Source organism: Anomalospiza imberbis, chromosome 14 (assembly GCF_031753505.1).
Source record: "Anomalospiza imberbis isolate Cuckoo-Finch-1a 21T00152 chromosome 14, ASM3175350v1, whole genome shotgun sequence".
NCBI classification, from domain to species: Eukaryota; Metazoa; Chordata; class Aves; order Passeriformes; family Viduidae; genus Anomalospiza; species Anomalospiza imberbis.
This window is the reverse complement of record NC_089694.1, coordinates 19,553,360-19,574,178: the sequence shown is the minus strand read 5'-3', so window position 1 is coordinate 19,574,178 and position 20,819 is coordinate 19,553,360. Positions and strand designations below refer to the sequence as shown.

The window sequence follows — 20,819 nt, the reverse complement described above, 5'->3', positions numbered from 1 at the left end:
TTATAAAGATCTTATATCTGGGATTGAATGGGGCTGAGCCCACAGACAGCTGGTTAAAGAACAGCCCCTGAAGCTCTGAGGCAACAAATTCCTGAGTCTCCCTTGCAACACCAGGATTCTATCTCAGGCAGGAGCCCACATTACCCAGCATCACCCAACCTCTCCAAGAAATGGGAGGCAAGTGGGGTGGGATTGCTGCTCCTGAAACCATAAATGCGTTGTCTAGGGCTGACCTAGAAGTCCACATGAACTCCTGAAGGAGCTTGGACTGAAGAAGACACCTTTGTGATGGAGATTTCAAGACTCACAACAATTTTGTGCCACTGACTTCTTTCTCATCTTGAAAGAAAAACCTCCTTCTGCAGAGTTAATGAATGGAGAATCAACTGACAGTTGTTCTGCATAAGGCTCTACAACATGACCTTTCTGAAGCCATGTAGCTGCAAGACATTCTTTTAATTGAACAAAAAAAAAAAAAAACAGTGCTCCTGATTAAGAAGAAAAAGTCAAGAGGTTGTTAAATTCAGTGTCCAGATGTGGAAAAAAAGTCAAAACATGATCAGATCATTGTTTTCTGTCTTGTAACAGCACTCTATTCAACAGGCTCTTCTGATCAACTTATTCCTCCTTTAGAAAAGTCCATGCTTTTTTAATTGCATGGTATATAAGATAAGAGAAAGTAACCATGTATGTGTCCTAAACAAGCTGAAAAACATGAGTCAAATTTTCTCTGAGACAGAAATCAATTTTCTGTAAGTCAAGCAATCACACCTTGTTTGATCAGACAGGGTCTTCCTTTGATAGCAGGAAACACCAGTGCCAGAATATCAATATACACACAATCAGGCTCAGTGATGAGGTTCCCTGTTAAGCATAGTCCTTGAACTTCTGTGGGGGGCACCTCACCAAATTCCCCACCAATTAAATATAGAGAGTCCATCCATTAAAGTGCCACAAATCTCTAGGGACAGGGAAGGCTTCTTTGAGGATGCCCCACTACACCATTGCCCCATTTTTAGACTCTTTCCCAAGCACCCTTTTTTGTCTGCCATCAAATAAACGGGGGACATTGGGCTAGACCAACCTTCAGTTCAATTTTGTGTGCTCAATTCTTATATGATTAAATAAGAGCTATTTTTTAAGTCTTAATCCATGCACTATTTAATTTATATGAAACCAAAAAGTCACCTCTTTGATGTGCATTAGAGACATTTGAAGATACCTTCCAACCCAAACTATTCCGTGACTCTGTGACACTGCAGATGCAGAGTGGAATCCACACAGAATATATAACAGCCTGCAGTAAAGTAAAAACTGCCGCATCCCCAGGTAGCTGCTTGCTAGCTGGCAGCAGAGGCAGCAAGTGCCACACAGGGGGAATCTACAGCAGGGAGGGAGGAACAGAGATGATCAGCACGTTCCCATGGCTCAAGCATCTCACAGGAGATGGTCTGTGCAAAAAGGAGCAGCATCCTGGCAGACAGAGAGCATGGAACTCCTGTCAAACACCACAGTGGCCAGAACACTGAGTTATGCACTGTTTACTTCCTCTCACTTCCACCATTGGGTTTCTATCAGCATCCTCTAAGGCATAAAAATAACAAGTCTGAATCATACCTTGGTCAGCTTTCATTGGATTTGTCAGTGAAACGGAGACATTACACACACGGGGGATTCAGTTCACTCTGGGAATACAAAGCAGTACATAATTATCTTTTCCTTGCAGGACACTAATTCATTAATTATGCTCACGAAGAAGAGATATTGCACTTGTGGCCGCAGCTCTCTGGCTACAGAGAGCGGCACACAACTTTCCCAGGCATTGATTGTCCTGGGGAAGGCTGTGAGAAGATCACAGAAAAGAAAGAGAAACAATTCTTACCTTCACTTGCTGCACCTGTTTGTTATGAACATGTGGAATGTGTTATGGAGATTTGTTTACCAAAGGGTGATTTCTTAATTGGCCACTGGTGATGGTGTTTTGGATTTCAAGGACCAATCTGGTCTCACTGTATCGGACTGTTTGTAATGGTGATGAGTTTCTTAATAAGTATAGTATAGTATAGTATAGTAAAGTAATAGTGTAGTATAATATAGTATAATAAATACAACAATACAATATAATAATAGTATAGTATAATAGTATAATATAATATATAGTATAACATAATGATAGTATAGTATAATATAGTATAATAGTATAGTATAGTATAATAATAAAATACTATGAGATTGATCAGCCTTCTGGAATCATGGAGTCAATGCTGATCATTACCTTCGAGTCAGGGACGCCCTGCTATGATATGCACTGGCACACAGACAGCTGCAAGTTGGCCCTCGCTTGTGAGAACGTTATGTTCTCAAGCAGAGCAGTGTGGAAACCAAGGGCAGGAATTTTTGTTCTGATGTTCTAGATTGAGCTCCACAAGATAAACTAAGAACTTCAACTTCCACATATCAAGTGCTACCACTAAACCAACAGAATAGTGCAAGTATCTTAGAAACTAGACAACCTGTAAAAAGTATCTAGAAACCCCATTTATATATAGATGTAAGAGTTCAGCTTTATGACCCACCTTAAAAGTGCTGGCTTCTCATCAAATCAGTAACTGTTCTTCAGCAGAAGCAAAGACAGATTGCCTGAAACATGTTGTGATTTGCTAAGCCCTGTAAATATAAACTAAAAAAGTATAAAAATATTCTTATGAAAAATACATAGCCAAAAAAAATATGAAGAAAAGTACACATAGCAAAACAAGTGAGCTATAAATGCAAATGATGCTGCAGAATTTAGGACATTGTATAAAATAAATAGATTTAACCATTTATATGTGATACTTAGAAAAACCTCACTTTCTATTGTTGACAGATGAAGAGGATTTAATTAACAGCGGGGGAAGAGTGGAGGGCAAATTATCCCCAGTTTGACAAGAAAAAATTATTTTTAGTCAAAAAGATTTAAAACTTTGAATAGTGTAAATTCTCCTGCTTCAAATCTTCATTCAGCTTCTTACAGATGGCAGGAGGAAATAAAATCCTCTGGGGGAAGCTCTTCTTTTATTGCTCCAGCAATGTTTCTCATGTTCTTCCTTCAAAAACTTGTCCTGACTATTACTAGAGACAGAGTGCAGAGATGGGGGAACCTTGCTTTTATCTCATGTGACAGCTGCTGTATCAAAAACTCCTAAAAATGAGAAATCCTGAGGCCTACAAAACCTTTGTATCCTCGAGTGTAGGAATCCAAATGCAACAGGAAGAATAAACAAAAGTATTTTTTATTGATTTCTGTGGACATTACATGGGACAATTGAGACCTCAGCACAAATGAGAACCGTAAAAAATATTCACAGTCTTGTCAAAACCTGAAGATTAATCACCTAATATGAAGTCATTAAGTTGGTGATACAAAGATATCCATCAAAATTTTATTCAGAGGTGTGAACACAGAGGCGTGAACACTTCAAGTGAGATCAGGATAATTCGAGCTTGCAAGGCAGTAAAAGAATGTGTTTCCTTTTGCTTTTCAAGTCCAGTTGAACATTGTCATCCTCTACAGGCAAATTATGATGATGGGGAGTTAATTCAATTCACAACTGAGAAAAATGTGTAAATCCACCGGAAAGTGAACCAGAGACAAAATTTTGCAGGAGCCTTAGCCACTGCTGGTGGCCCATGGTGCCTCTGCTCTGTTCTCAGGGTCCAACAGCAAGTCCAAAGGAAGGGGTAAATCTGGTGAGTGGAGGAAAATGTGTCTGTAAAATTTCAGATGACATAAAAAAACAAAACATACAAGAGTAGCCTAAAATAGGCTTTAGAGTAAGTGGATGAAACCATTCATTCTACAAAATAACTCTGCTGTTCTTTGGTTTGGGGCATTTTTGTTGAAGTCACTTTGTAGCAAAGATCAGTAATCTCATTTCAGTTTTGGCTTTCTGCCCTAAAGTAAAACCACCTACCAAGAATTTATAGTTATAACAAAATTCCCCTTATTATGTTGCTTTAACATAGGATTTGAATTCCAACCTTGTTTTTACAGTATGATTCATTAACTCTTACAAAGTTCCTGGAGGAAATTTATTTTCCATCCTTGAATTTTCCAGAACCCATTTAAAAAACTTGAGCTTACCACCTGAGAACTAAAACCAGAATGGTTACACTAAAATATTTACAGAAGCCTTCCCAGATATTCAGATTTCTCGGTACCTGCTCATTTACCAATGCAGAGACCTACAGGTCTGATCTAGACATCATTTTAACTCATGTTGCATTGTGGAGATTTCATGGTGTTATGCTGACACCTGAACTGAAATTACACCTCAGAAACACTCAAATTCAGATGCACTTCAAGAAAAAAAAAATCAAGTAATTAATTTCTAAGATCTAGACAGTTTTCATTCAAAAGATTGCACTATAGCATGACTAAGATAATTAACAGGTTTGGGTATATTCTGTAATGATTCCTGTATATGCTCTCTTATCCTCCACCATGGGATGTTTGTTTCAAGAGTTTGCCTTAACAGAGTTCCATGTGAAGAAGCAAGGAGGAAAAAATCAGGTTCAAGTTAAACCAGTCCTTAACAATTAATTTCTAAAGACTAATGCCAGGGTCATAATTTAATTTTTTTTAAATTAACTTTCTGAGTTTGATTTAAGCTCAGAAACAGGAACAAAGAAGATTTGTTGCTAGATTTTAAGGGACTTTTTATGATCAAGAAAAATTTGGCAGTTGTGTGAGAAAAGGTGAAACTGGCACAGAATTGCAGTGTATCTAAGAACCTCAGTTCAGAAGGGATCATCAGGCAAGGTTTTAGAAATAAAATCATGATATGTTGCTCATAATTCTTAAAAGGTAATGAAAAATCCACAGTATCTTGCATTTATGGCTTTTGAGATGATCAGATATTCTCTCCTAGTCAAAATCTTTTCAAAATTTATAAGCAGAGGAGGCAAGATTTGGCTAATCTACAACATGGGCTATCAATATCCTTGGCTCACACTAATGCAAATTTTTAAATCCTATCTGTAGAGAAAAAGGCACAAGGACTAAACCTGGGGACCAAACACTGAGACAGAGGAAAAATTAGAGGAAAATGGAGTTTTGTCTGCAACACTGGTGTCGCCGTTAAGGCAGGACGGGGACAGAGAGACTCTAATTCAGAAGGCGAGAAGAGAACTGATTTATTTCAAATATACCACTCTTTTTATAGAGGACATAGTGCAGACCAATTTCATTGGTCTTAAAGTAAAAACATCTTATACCATTGGTGCGCTGTGAATGACGCATGGTGGAAGAACATATCTATAAACAAAGTGAACAGCAAGAGAGATAATGAATTATTTACATTCCTTTAGAACTCTTTCCCAGACCCAACCTGGTAGAAGTCTCTCCTTTTCTCTCTGACTGAACTGAGAATATCCATACACTGGGCCTCAAACAGCAGTTCCAGAGTCTGAAGGCAACGCACAAAGGCTTTGAGAATTGATTTTTAGCCCCATCAGGAGCAGAGTCAATAGCAATGAATCCTCTCTCTGAACAGGGAAGACAGGCAGGTTTTCAGAAACTTTTTTGGGCTCTTTGGAAACTAACAGAATATTTTCTTTTCAACCAAACTTCACAAAGTGGAGACAGTTGGCAGTGCTCCCTTTTGTGAAACTGGATGAAGTTAAAAGAAGGTTTTGCAGACACTGTTGTAGTTCTTCAACATTTAAACTACTTCACATATAAAAGTCAGTAGAAGTTCTCACTTTCCTGTGAAATATTGCTCTAGAGAACATGACTGCATGTGTCAGTAGTTCCCTCCTGTTTCCAGGACTGAATAAACTATTAAAGTTTCAGTGCTGGCATAAAAGCTCTCTGAAAACATTTTTATCACTCAACATGTAGAACATCAGATTCCCCTGAGGAGCCCAATTACAACTCACTAACTAGCCAAACCCCAGCAATAAGATGTTCATTTAAAATATCAAAAATAAGTTTTTCTCAGTAAACAAACTGCAGTTGTGGACAGGTTCTGTTTCTGCTTTTATTTCCAAGTTACAGAAACAGGTTCAGCTGCAGCAGCTCTGTCACACAGTCAGTCACAGCACTCAGTCAGAAAGGCTTCTGGCTTTCTGATGTGATTCAAACAAGTTCAGTGGCAACTGAAGTCTCTGACAGGTCTTCTCACAGATTAGGGTGAATGAATTTTGCAGCTGCTTTAATGGCTGGTTCTACATTCAGATTTTTCAATAGACTCTATCACAATCCCAACATGCTCATTCTTACCCAAAGAAACAATGAGTTACTATCTCAGCTGTAAACTGAGACCAAATCTACTCAATATTGTGTAAAACCTGATTGAGATCAGAATTAAACAATTAACATCTTCAAGGCAGACAAAAAGCAAAAACAAAATAAATACTGTCTGTAAAAAAAAAAGTCGATAATGACAAAGGAGGTAATTATTTCCATTAAAAAAATCTCAGCAGGAGATCTAAATGTATCATCCAGACAGCTGTACTGTTCTATAAAACAGATTCTCATGATGATAAGAAAAGCTTGACAATAATTCTCTATTTTAGACAGGAATAACAATTCTTTTGTTCCAGTTGCTCTCCAGCTGATGCCTTTTAAGTAGGGAACAGTAATTCCAGTTTTCAGGGGAAGCCAAAAGAGATTTACCTGTATTTCATCTCCTAATCAAAGCCGGCCAGTTTGCAGTGCGATCTGTATTTGAATCTCATTTGCCTATGTGAAGATACTTCACATGCATTTAGCTTCAGATATTGTGTATTACTAAAAACCAAACAAAGCAGAACCATATTCTGCTTCCTTGAAAGTAAATACAATCTCTTGATTTGATTTTAGAGATAACAGCATTGGTTCCTGTTATAAACGCCAATCACTTGGTTTTTAAAATTTTAAAAGTTTAATAATAATAAAATGGTTATAAAAATAGTAATACAATTAGAGTAATGAAAATTTAGAGTTAGGACAATTACAAGACAATAAAAAGCAAAGAATTACGGACGTCCGGATGCTCTCGGGCACTTAAGCCCAATAAGCATGCCTTGTGAACAAAAGAATAATCTTTAAAAGCAGTAGCCTGTTGCATATTCATACATCTCATACATGATGCATAAATTCCTTGCAAATTAAGAACTTTTCTGGTTTTTGTCAACTTCTTCCCCTTAATCCTGGTGGTTCCATACAGACGGAGAGAAGGTGGAAGAATGTTTGTCTTTTCCGATAAGGAGGCAGTAATTCTTTATGGGCCCCCATCCTTGTCATCTCTGTGTGAAGAGTTTCTTCATTATCTCATCTCTTGCTTGAGTTAGTAAAAAAAAAACCCCACATACATAGGTTCTATTTTAACTACAAAACTACATTTACCATACTATTAAAATGTTAATACAGCACTTCTAATCAATATAACATAATACATATAGTATTCAATTTAATATTTGCGAAAAGCCAATCATAAAACATGCATTTTTCACAGTTCCTGAATGCAGACAGGAGGTATTAACAACAAAAAGCTCACTTTGGCTTCCTAAGGCACAGGAGACACCACATAGACTTTCAAAGCCATTAACTGCTCTGACAAACCTACAGAACAGCTCTAGGAAGAGTTTCAGAAGTGAACAAAAAAATTCAGCCCAAACCAGCCAAACATCAGTGCACCCCCCAGTCCCATCAAAGAAGGAATGAACAAACACTTGTCTCCTGCACTTTGCCCAGTAAATGCGGGATGTGGTGCAACCAAATGTGATTTGCCTTGCACCCATTACAGCCTGCCAGTTCTAGCAAATCTTCATCTCACCTGAATTCCCTGATAGAAAGCTGTAAGTGATATCACTTATCTGCTTCTCAATCATCACACCATTTTTTAAATAATCCCATTAGGTATACTCACTATCATAACCAAGTATTCCCTTAAATACTTAACCTTCTTGTAATAAGAGAAATTAAAATCTGATTCTTTACTCACTGTAGAGTATACAAAACACTTTTACAAGTTTACAAACACTTTTGGATTATTTTGCTTGAGGATTGTTTTGGGATAAACTATAAGAAAATGAGGCTGGAACACTGCTTACTATAACTCCATGTTTGACCACACAGGTCTTTTCCTCCATAACAACATAAATTCTTGACAATCAAGAGGGATTACTCATTCAAACCAAGAAGTACCTACACTGGCTTTAGAATTAAAGCTGAATTAAAATATTTCTTTCTCTTCACTTCAAATTTTGGTGACATAATTCAGCTGAAGATAAACAAGTAGTAAACATTATATGGCAAAATACCATATATGTGCTATTCATCAAGCAAATATTTTTTTTTTTTAGTTCAGTGCTGTTGTCTACAGCACAGCAGATCAAATCTAAGCAGTTCTGGCAGTGATCTTCACTATTCCACAGAAGTTTGTATATTACCACCAGCACCACAGTCATTTCAATCGTGACGAAAGCCACGATAAGCAGGTGGCTAATCAGCAAATTCTATTAAAATATTTGGCCATTTCTATCTAGTCCTAGGTGGATAATCATGCTTGTCAAAAAAGTTGGCTGTGTGGCTGAGCATCCAGTTGGCAGGCTAGACCAATTAAAGAATAAGTAGATGAAGACACAAGAGATATCTTAGATTAAGAGAAGATTAAATTCTGATTCCTGGCATATTTTATAGGAGATAACAGGAACACAAGGCAAAAGAACCCAGTCCTCAGAGGCTTTTACTCACACAATAACTGTGTGCTCACTTTACTGCAGCAGCTTAAAACATGGGGAAGAAAAAGTGTGGTCAGAGTCACTCTCTCTCACCAGAGCAGTGGCAGAGCCAGGAGCGCCCCTGCATCCTTTACTCACCTCCTGCTCAGGCTCAAACTCAGCTCTGCCTGCCTAGCTTTAAGTGTTAATCCCAACTCTTACCACCAGCACTGAATGCGCCTTCCTTTTAAGTAAGAAACAAAATACAGAGGAAAAAAGAGGTGGTGAAAACGGAGCTGGATTTCAGTTGATCATCTCTGCTGGGAACTTGCAAAATCACCTCACAAGTCATGAAGTCAACTGCACTGCTGGCTGCTCTCAGCAAGAACAGAAGGGATCCTTTTGATACGATCACATAAATATTCAACAAACAAATGGTTTTTTACTTTCTGCAGAGCACTCACTACACAGATCAATGTTTAGTCTTTTTTACTTTCTGCAGAGCACTCACTACACAGATCAACTTGTAGTCTGAGTGCTTCAACCACTGTACTTTTCCTCTTAGCATAATTTATATCAGAATACAAGCATTTTAGCACATAAATTGTGCTACCTCCAAACAGACAATGATTAAATATGCTAAAAAGCTTTTAGCAAGTATAGGTTGACTGAGTCATACATTGCATTTACAACATTGTGCTACAAAGCAAATTTAAAATGAAAAATACAGTATGTCAAATAGAAGTAAACAATCTGTTATTTTATACATACTTCAGCAGAAGCTGAAATGATTGCTCAAAATAAACTGACATCAAAAGTTCATTGCTTTCCAGTGAGTATTTCTTGTTTCATATTACGCTATTGCTTTGCAAAAGAATATTTTGAGAGGTATTTGGTTGTAGCATGAATTGCTTTTTGAATAACAGCTCCACATTATTTCAAGCAGTGGTTTCTTGTGGTTTATTTCTTGTGGCTTACACTAGCATGATTGAAATGACTGGGTGCAAGATGAACACTGGGGTGCCTCTGTGCTGTTCTCTGTGAGTGCTTTGCCAGCTCAGTGAATCTGTCAATTTACAGATGATGACTTAATACTTTAAGAAGGACTTTGTTTGTAGAAACAATCTCATTTTAGAAGGTATACTCGAATTACAAACATGTTGTGATGTAGTACTCTTTGTGAGTCATTATCTTAGAAACTTAGTTCTGAAGGGAGATGTGTCAGTGTGACCAACATTTCTGTAATGGCATTTTTCATGACAGCATCATCTATTTGAGAGAGCAGAGCAGATGTTTTCCTGTTTGCCCCCTGCCAAGCACAGAATCTTCAACTCCTTTCCAAAGTCTTGGGAAGGCAGGAGTTACTCACAAAAGTAAGACTCAGTAACCCATCAGTGGGTTATTCCTCACTTGCCCTGAAGTAAAACACAGAGCAGAATACAGAAAAAATGGGAGAATGGGACACAGTGAGCTTCCAACAGCTTCTCACGGGAGCCATCCCTGTAACCCCTCCACTACCAAAAACCTGGCCACACAAACACAATACACAAATATATCAGCAGCTCAGGACAAGGAGCAGAGCTCTCAGTCTGGGGTGTTAAGTGCCATCAGAGGACAAACCATAATACCATTATTTCCCCATTTCCATGAGATTTTAGTAAACCACTTCTCCGAATCCTACTGTCCCAGTATAAACCCCTGCTCTGCTACTAAGGTTTCTGCCCAGCAGCTGCATCTGCTCAGAATGTCAGATTTCCTACTGAAGCTAAGAGAGGCCAGAGGAAAGACCTTGGCCCCACAGTCATTGCTGCCTGACCTTGGCCAGCAGTGTCACAACAGAGGCTCAGTTAGGATGAGAACACTTTGCACTGAGTCAGTGCTATATAGATAGCAGATATAAGTAGATATATATGGTATTTTACTTCAAGGGTATACATGTTTTGAAAAACTGAAGCCTTTCAAGATTTTTCTACCTAAAAGTTAAATGTTAACACAAGGCAGGACAAGGGGCAGCAGGGCACGAAAACACCTACTTGTGAAAGATAGATTCTGTTCATTGAAGTCACAGCAATAGAACTTGTCAAAAAAAAAAAAACCCTCAGTAAATATTTTTCCATACATTTTGCTAAGGCTTACAGGCAGATACATGTTTAGATTTTTTAAGAGTACTGGGCAGGTTTTTACTAAACCCAGAACACATATCTTGTTCACTGGCATCAGCTCTTCTGACCAAACTTGCCTTGCTCTTCAGTGGATTCAACTGTCCTACAGCCAGAAAATTGCTTTCCTAAAGAATAAGAATAAACTAAATCCAAATCTAACATCCTTCCTAACCCTAAAATTGGCAAAAATAATTGTGCAAATTCATAATTCTCACTGCCTTGAGTTACAAGCATTGAGGTTTCTCTGGGAAATCTCCACATCTTAGATGTAACTAAGACCTAATTCTTAAAAGATGCAGCACCTTCCTTGGAACACACAGCGACTGACATCATTTCGTGAGCCTTGTCACAAAGCCCCAGAAGCATAAGGAGAGACAGCCTCTGCCTTAGGTCCCTGGGTCAGCAGTTTTGCTCCCTGTAAATGCAGGAAACCCTGCCTGGGGCCTGCAAAGACATAGAGCAGCAGGTCTGAAGGGCAGCAGACAGGGATGTCTGGGGAATCACACATGTCCTGAAGCATAATCTGCAGCAGGTCACCTCCAAAGCACACAAAGCTTGGATTTCACTTTCTCATGCAAAATGCAGAGTTCATTTGGGGGCAGCGCATTAACTTGAGGCAGCTTAAAAGGTACATCAGCATCACTGAAAGCAGCTTGCATTTAATGTCTGTGATACAATGATTGTAGAGCAAAAACTTTTCCAGGGTTTGCTTCAAAAATACTAAATCAAAAAATATCACAAGAAGTGATTGTTATGCTAATAGTCATTCAAAATGCAACATGATTCTTTCCACACAAGGGAATTGGTTTGATTTCCCTTTCTAGCAGCAGAATTAATATATTGTTTTAAACATATATATGCTTTATTTTAGAACATATGGACTCTGCCATGTGGTTGTTTACTTAGATAGGGTGCTTTAATTTGCTTGGCACTTTCTAGTGTTTAGGGTGTCTTTCAGAATAAGGAAGAGATGTCTGGACATATTGTGGACTAAATCAGAATATAATTAGAAAGCAAAAGCTTTAAGGGATCCTTCTTTATTATATCCACAACACTTGAGCACATTATCTAGCTCTGTATTCTAAAATAGAAGACTCAACATACACTAAGAGACAAACCAAGAATAAAAATAGCATCATGAGCAGCCCTCCATATGTGTTTTCGGTGAGAAGCACCATGCAAATGCAAAGAAGCTACAAAGAAATGGACTGCATACTTTCCATATATAAATTCTGCCTTATCTGTTCAGAAAAAACAGTTAACAGATCCCTTAGGAGCTCCCGACAGTTCATGAAAAAAAAAATCTATGCCAAATATAGCATTTATAAAACTGTTTATTCACTTTTATAGGTATATAGACTATTTTACTCAAGGATTCCCCTAATCAAAAGTTTAGATTTAAGCATAATTGAGTAAAATCAGCCACGATCAAGGCCTGCAGAATGCAGGTCATCTCTGTATACCCTGGGACTTTGATAGCTGTGGAAGAATCCAGAACCACATTGGTCATCTGTTTAACTAGTATAGACACAGTTTGACTTAGAGAAAACAAGAGTAAATTCCTGATATTGCTAGACTAACAAGAAATGTGTTCAGATAACTTCTACACTATGGAATTTGTATCCAATTATAAGACATGAGTAGCAGAAGTCACAGCTTCTGTGAAGAGAGGACTTGGATGGAATTGTAATTGTAATTCAAAGTCCTTCCCAAAGAGGAAGGTAACAGTGCTAATGAAAATCAGCATATCAAAGTGTGTTTGCATACCAAAAGGTAACTCAGCCCCAGATAAACAATGTTCACTTGTATTCTTACAAATTCCCAGAATTAATCAAGGCACAATATAAAATTTCCCTAACTTAATCAGCATGAACAAAAGGGAAGTGAAAGTCCCTACATAGTTCTTTGAAGATTCATTAGTGCTCACCAGCATCCTGATAACGTTCAAGTGCAATTAGAGAGGGGTACCAGAGCAGAATACATTTTAAAGAGCCCCAAAAGCACAGGACTGAGATGCTGCCAGAAGGCACTGCAGAGAAACACAATGTGAGGTAACAGCTTAATGACAGGCATATTCTCTTCAGAACAGCTGCTTTTGTTTGATGCTTTTTTCCCATGTAAATTTATTCTAGTTTTGTAACCACTTCACTAAAATAAAATTTACCGCCCTGATTTTCAAATTGCCAGCAAGAGGACCTCCTACTTAATTTTTACTTCTTTGAAATTACTGATGTAGAGATGCAAGGACATCCTGGAGCAGCCTGAAGCTTGAGACAAGTTTGGAAAGTTGAAGAGATAAAGTGCATGTCCCACAAAACTGAAGTGGTCAGTGCTAGAACTGGGTTTTGCCCAGGGGTATCTCCAACACTTCACTATGAGATATCTCATTATAGAAGTCAGTGCATAAAGAGCCTGTGACAGTTGTGAAAGCTGTACCATCAAAAACAAGACAAAAAGTTTAAACAAGGAAAATATTTATCAGTAAAATCTTCTCAGAAGTCCATGACTGGGCAACTCTGAAAGGCAAAAGAGCATCACTGATTCAGAGCCCTGTCCTCAGGAAGATTCTCCCTTGCATAAAGGGTGCAGGAAGCACCAGTCATCTGCCCTATTATTTATGGATGAACTGTCCTCCTTTGGACTTCATTCAAGCCCTTTAATTTATGGATAAGTTTCCCATTCAATAAAGGATTTTGGATTTTTCATATTTGGGTTAGGATTATGTGATGTAGTCAATTTAAAACATTTGCAAACGGTTAAGAATATTGATAGTTTTAGCCTCCAATTCTTCAGTAAAAATATTCTATATCGATTCCACCACTTCCCTCAATGAAGACGTAGAAATAATCATTGGTACTACAGTAACTGGTGAGTGACCTCCCTGTCTTTACCTTGACCCACGAGCTGTTCCATCTCCTTTCCCTCCCTGCCCTGTTGAGGAGGGTGAGCAAGAAAGGGGCTGGGAGTGTCTGGCAGCCAGTTAAGGTTAATCCAGCACATGCTCAGAACCCAGATCTCATGTTTAAGCAGGATGGCAGGTCTGATGGTGAACTGTAAGCATGAGCCAGTCTTGGATTGGGAACTCTTAAGGCCGATTCATTTCCTATTACCACTGCCTGCCTCGCAGTTCTCACACATTTCTGAAGGCAAGAACTCATTTGCTACAGAAAAGGAAACAAGAAATAACATTTGTGTGAAGGATCCTTTGCATCCTTGTTATATACTCATACAATTACTCTGCCTGTGAATAATTCTTTCCTTGGTGTAATTGCTGGGAGCTAAGGTGTATTAGAAGAGAATGGTGGATGTGATGCTGCATAGGAGTAGGCCTGAGGATAACATTTATACAAGATGTTTATGAAGCATATATAGTTTTAAGCAGATTAATTACCATGGGTTTAGAATACAAACTGGGAGAACTTTCATCCAACAACCAGGTATGTTATGTTCCTGCAATTTGGTTTCATGAACTCAAATAACAATACACATACAAGAAAATAAACACAAACTCCAATTTAACTTGGACCTGACAGAAAAAGCTTCAGAGCCGTCTCAGTACTTCACAGGAATTGCCACGCAGAGGTACCAAAGATATCTATTGTAGCCTGAGAAATTAGTCCTGGTAATCATGCAAACTACAGCAGTGCCAAGGAACTTTACTGGGAACACCTTCGTGCTTCATTGGACACAGGAGTGCACTTCTGAACTGAACCTCACTAACACCCCTCTCCAGAGTGCTCTGATGCACACTGTAGCATCTCAGAGCATGGGAATTGAATCCCTTCCAGCTGCACACGGCCTAGAAATTCCCTCCAGCTGCATCACAAACCCAGGCTAGGGCTAATCTGAAGTTAAAAAAAAATACAATCAAAAAACCCCACACAATCTGAAGTGCACATAGCATGGACATCAAAATGCACATAGCCTGGACATCAAGCCCTGAGCAGTTATTCCACACTCTCTATTCCCACTGGCCTGCAAAAGCAGTCTGGCCACGATGCCCAGTGCTCCCATGGGACTCTCCTGCCCATTCCACACCAACTGGCTGCTACTCACAAGTCCACAGGGGCCCCAACACCTTTCAAAGTCTGTGCCAGGCATCTCCCTGATGCAATGCCATGAATATACCCACTGATCCATGACACCACACACAGCCCACCCAGGGAAACCCACAGCTACTGTGGTGTGGGGTCCCACCACACTCACAGAACCAGGTGTATTTCTGGACACAGCAAGCCCTGCAGGTGGGACTGCCCAGCACCTTGCTGCAGTTAGGAGAATTAAAGGACTGACCCATTTCACAGAGGACAAGATGCTCTGCAGTGGAGTGACTGGCAAGAAGCTGGAGCAGCCAGCCTGACAGAAGAAAAGACAACAGAAATTTCAGCTTGTCAAGACAGAAAGAATCATATTCACAGTGTGGAAACAGAGCAAAAGGTTCACTCTAAGACACTTATGTCAGCAATTATTCAAAGTATCCTGTCTTGAGCCACAGGCCATGGGATGACCACTGACTGTATCACAGAGAAGAGAGTGTTTTGTAGCATATCAAATATTGTACAATTGGTGCCACCATTCAGCTGTAACTTGAAGCCACTAACTGGATTTTCAGCAATAATGGCTCCAAGCTATTTATCTAGACTTACTAACAAAAACAGTCAAGACAAAACACTATGAGATAATTTCGTCTCTCTCTTTATCAAGTTTATCGATGCTGACAGCAACAAATCCTAATTACTTCAGCTAAGCCATTTTAATTGAAAGCATAATCCTAGCCTACTGGATTAGTAAAATTAAAAATAAATCATAGGTCTGTGTGTAAGAGAAATTTTTTTGAGGACAGCTGAGCAGTTTTGTTATGGATATTCAGTATTTTTCTGCAGTGCATTAATAGTCATTTATTTACCATAAAAAGACATAATAAAAATAGCAAATAGGTTAGAAAGCCATGAACACAATAATGTAAAGAGAGAAACTGGCAACTCAATCTTTCTGCTAGAGGATGTTAAAATGGCAAAGCAAACATAAAACCCATTAAGTATAATGGAACAGGAAAACTAATAGAGCCAAACAAAAATTAAGAGCTCAAACATGTGTGATCAATAGAAGGATTTAAAAGGAAAGAAATAAAAGCAAACCAATAAGATCAATAGCCAATATGGTCAGAGAAAATAAAACTGGTGCATTTAGGAGAAACTAAGCATTTTTAAATATAGTGAGAACAAAATTAAAGTAAGACAGATTATTGTCAAATGCAATTGATAAAATCCTAAACAAAGATATAGACTAAGGAAAACTACAGTAGATAGTTGTGGACTCTTTTTTTAAACAAACGTGTGTCGTGCCTATCACACACACAATACAAAGATTACTGTCTGTGACAGAAGGAGAAATCCATTTAGACTCCACATTTTCCAACTGGCACATCCAAAAGATTTGCATCTATGAATCTGTAAAGCTCCACTCAGACAAACAGAGATGGCTTCTAAATTGAATATGAGTCAGCAGTGCCCTGGCAGCCAGGAGGGACATCCATGTCCTGGGGTGCACCAGGCACAGCCAAGGGGGGAATTGTCCTGCTCTGCTCTCACCGGGGTGACCTCAACTCGAGTGCTGGGGCAGTTTGGGGTGTCACAATACAAAAAAGACATTAAGCCATCAGAGAGCATCCAAAGGAGGCGATTAAGATGGTGAAGGGCCTTGAGATGAAGCCTTGTAAGGAACAGTTGAGGTCACTTGGTCTGTCCAGCCTGGAGAAGAGACTGAGCACAGACTTCATTGCAGTTACAACTTGCTCATGAGAAGGGGCAGACACTGATCCCTTCTCTGCGGTGACTCGTCACAGGACCCGAGGGAACGGCTGAAGTTGTGTCAGGGGAGGTTTAGTTGCATCTTAGGGACAGGTTCTTCCCCCAGAGGGTGGTCGGGCTCTGGAGCAGGCTCCCAGGGCGGTGGTCACAGCAGCAGCCGGACAGAGCTCACGGAGCGTTTGGCCAATGCTCTGGGGCACAGGGTGTGACGCTTGGGCTGTCCTGGGCAGGGCCCGGAGCCGGCCTCGATGATCTCTGTGGGTCCCTTCCAACCCAGCATATTCTGTGGCTCTGTGAAATTCCAATGTTTAATAAATCCAATGAACCTTTGAATTTCACAAGGCTTGAAGGACTCCCTGGGTAGTTTTAGGATGTAAAAATGGCAAGGACACCCATGGAGTTACAGTCTATATAACATATCAGTCTACAGAACAATTACTATGAATCTCATAACAAAAAAGAATTGGAAGCTAAAATGTAATTAATGACAGTCAACATGGTTTCATAATCTTTCCATGGCTTTCTAAGTCTTCTCAAACAAACCTGTAAAGCTGACAAGATTACTCATCTGGTAGATCAAGCTATCTTGACATATATTTGAATATTTTCAAACTGTTAGATTTAATTCCATATAATGTTGGCACCAGATATAGTCTGAGAGGTATCAAGAAGGATTACAGAGCTGTGGGAGCAGCAGTAAATGACTCTGGAGTGCAGGTAACCTTTTCATCATTCCTCCCACTCAAAGGGAAGGAGTTTGAAAGGGCAGTCCAATCTGCCAAGTCAAAATATGGTTACAGGACAGGTGCCAGAGCCAGGGCTTCAGTTTCTTCTTCACCCAGTGGATGGGAGGGCACTGGAACAGGCTTGACCAAGTGCTGCCAAATATTTTTATGAGCAATATAAAATCTTTGCTAATAAAGCTGGCAGCTAACACAAAGTTCAGTATTGTAAAAATGAAGACAGGTGATAAAATATACAGGACCATGTGAATTGCCAACAGACTAGTCAGAATCCATCTAAACCTGTTTTAATACAGCCAAGCTCCAGGTAGTGGTGGCAGGATTACAGCACACAGACACAGTAACTTGCTCAGACTGACCTCAAGACATGTCTGGAGCATGCTTCATAAAATGCAGAATAACTGTTAAAATCTGGGTAATGGCAGTAATTATATATATAACCCTAGTAAGGCGTTGTTGGAAAACCACATGCTTTCAGAAAATGAGTTGCACAAAGGGCAGAATAACACAGGAATTAATTCAAAGAAAATACATAAGAATAACCTGGAAAGCAAACTTTACAATGAGGGGAATAAAAGCTTAAGGCATATAAAAAAGATATGTGATTGCCCTATGGTAATTTCACAATGAAGCAAATATGATGGTGGGGAATTTTTCTTTCTGAAGCAAATAATAATAAAATCCAAAGGCTTAAAGTTTAAACTTGCAGAATTCAGCATGACAATTAAGATTTCATTTACCAATGTAGGTAAGCAGTGGCATACATAAGTGGAAAATGCATTGGGGAAACTATATCAGTTCAGACCATTGAGACAGTCTGTTTGAATCCATCCTTAGAGGTATGAATAAATGAAGCAAACTGGTGTTTGAGCTGGAATCCTGAACACAGACTGTGAATGTAAGGGAATACCCCAAGCAACAGGAGACAGAATGGTCAGAATGCTGTGCTTCTTTATCAATTCCTCTCATTTTGTAAAATCCTACACCTACTCATATCCAGAGCAGCATCATTAGGACTCACTATCACAGACAAGTAATTAATATTTGTAAGTTTTATATTGCTGTAAAAAAGATAATCACAGCTGAGAGGAAAAAAGCATGTAACATCTGATCCATCCAAATAAAAATCTTTGAGCAGTTAATTTAGATACAAATGAATTGCTGCAGAAATGCTGCCACCCAGCTGTAAAAAAGCACGAGGAGAGACTCTGCTCCCAGAACAACTCAACTAAGTGGAAAGCTACTAAAGTTCACTGACTTTTTAGTTATTTGAGCCTTTTTTTTGCTAAGTTCAGTTAAAATCTATTCTGGCAAAAAAGGTGAGTATATGTATTTGCTTACAGTACACAAATATGGTAACCTTACAGACTGTCTAAAAACTTCTGAGCACATTAAAAATGTACATCTGATGCATTTCCCGATTATTTCTTTTTTGCACTAGAAGGCCCTTTTCATTTAGCCATTATATTAAAAAATAATCCTTAAAAGCCAGTGTAATTTAGAGAGTGGCAATACACCTCACTTGAGAGAAATGGAAGGGTCCTTTTTAAAGGGGGGAAAACAAAAAGAAAGTTCAGGCCCAATTTCAAATCTGTAATGATATTTAGCACACAGTAAAACTAATCTCATTAGCATTATTTTAAAAAGTTCTATTGAGAAGGCAATTTCTAGATGAAATTAATAACTCACAGATGACTATGAATGCCTGAGCAGTGAATTGAGAGTCAGATGTTTTACTTCCATGTCTCTCCTACATAATACAGAGAACAAATAATTAAGCCTCTAACACATTTAAATACTAACTCTGAATTACTGTATTCAAACCTGACATTTAAGACCAAGAAGGTTTTTGGGGTTTGTGCTCTTGACTCATTTAGAATAAAGATCAGAAGTAAACAAATGAATAGTGAGACCTGCATTTTAATTTACTTCACACTGCTGAGTAAGTCATAGAATCACAGAATGGCCTGGGTTGGAAGGGACCTGAAGAATCATCCAGTTCCAGCCCTCCTGCCTTGGGCAGGACACCTTCCACTAGACCATGTTGTTCAAAGTCCCACCCAACCTGGCCTTAATCTGCATAGAGAAATGACAGGGGCACTAGTCCAGGCACAGCAAAATACTGAAATTCAGAAGATATTAAGACTATGAAACAGAGATTAAAGGTGACCTTTCTACAGCTCTCCCACAAGACCTTTTCTGGAACTGCAAATATTAAACTGTTCATTTTAGCAAATCTTGCCATGTAAATCCAATATATTTCCCCCTCTAAATTTTTTAGGGAACAAGCACAAGGAAAGGAATTGTAGTGGTTAAGTGTTCTGATCATGTACAGCACAGAAGACAACAAACTAACCAGATTTAGCCTAAGTTGCAGAGTTCCCCAGACAGGAAAGGGGGAAGTGCCAAAGGACCAGAGTTCCTCCACAGCAACACACACCTTCTACCAAGCAGTTTTGCAGAAGAGTTACAGGACAGGTGCCAGTGAACCACTGTGGAAGGTCTAAAACTCAGTAATCCAAGAGATCTTGCCTAGTCTAGTGTTCCTGCAACACTTGAGCTTAATTTAATAAGAAATAACCTATTAGTGCACAAGTGCTTGCTCCTCTTCTGGCTCTAACAGACTGCAGGCATCAAGGGGAATGCGCTGCAGATCACAGAGAATAAATGTAATTCCAGCAGTCAATTACACACTAACTCAAGGTCAGGGGGGGTCAGGTTTCAGCCACGGGGTGGGGGGGCAGGTTTCAGCCACAGTTCCCTCCATGTCATGCTCAAATCATGAAATTCTTATTTCACAGGGTCACTGCAATTGTATACAACGACGCTATGTTCCCTTCTGCTAGAAGGATTCTAATTGTAATGCTCATTAACTGGTAACCAGTGAAGTAAGTTTTATCTAAACTTTTGTCTCTTCCTAACAAATTGAGTGATTAGCAATAGGATAATAGACTAATGTCACTCAGGAATATAAAGGGCTGTTTGTAAATCTAGGTAGAGATGATTACTCACAGTAACAGAGGATTATTCAGGCTGTTAGTGCACCTACTCAATTGCTACCTTTCACAGGAGGGTTTAGGCACATAGCTGTATCCAGGCAGAATCACAGAATGGCTGAGGTACCTCTGGATCCTCTGCACAGAGCATTATCAAACAGAGTAGATGGATCACTTTGTTCAGATTAATTTTGAATAGCTCCAAGAATGGTCATTCAACAGCCTCTTTGAGTCACCACCTCAAGTGTTCAATCACTCCCAGAGAAAAAAAATCTTATGTTTTATATCCTATATTTCAATTTGTATTTACTGCATCTTTTTCGTTGCATATTGCCTCGTGTTTATTGCCTCACTGAACACCAATGAGAAGAGTCTGCCTCCATTATCTTTACTTCTTCCACCATCAGGCATTCATTTTCC

General features: G+C 39.0%; 1 long non-coding RNA gene across 1 annotated transcript in view; it reads right to left on the bottom strand.

The window, feature by feature from the left end:
• Positions 1-314: 314 nt before the first annotated feature.
• LOC137482766 (uncharacterized) overlaps positions 315-20,819 on the bottom strand; it is a 41,212-nt gene continuing 20,707 nt past the window's right edge. Inside the window, exons 2-3 of the long non-coding RNA XR_011004199.1 lie at positions 2,577-2,667; positions 315-1,584 (exon numbers count right to left, since the gene is read on the bottom strand). This is a non-coding gene — a long non-coding RNA (uncharacterized lncRNA). The remainder of the gene's footprint in view (positions 1,585-2,576; positions 2,668-20,819) is intronic.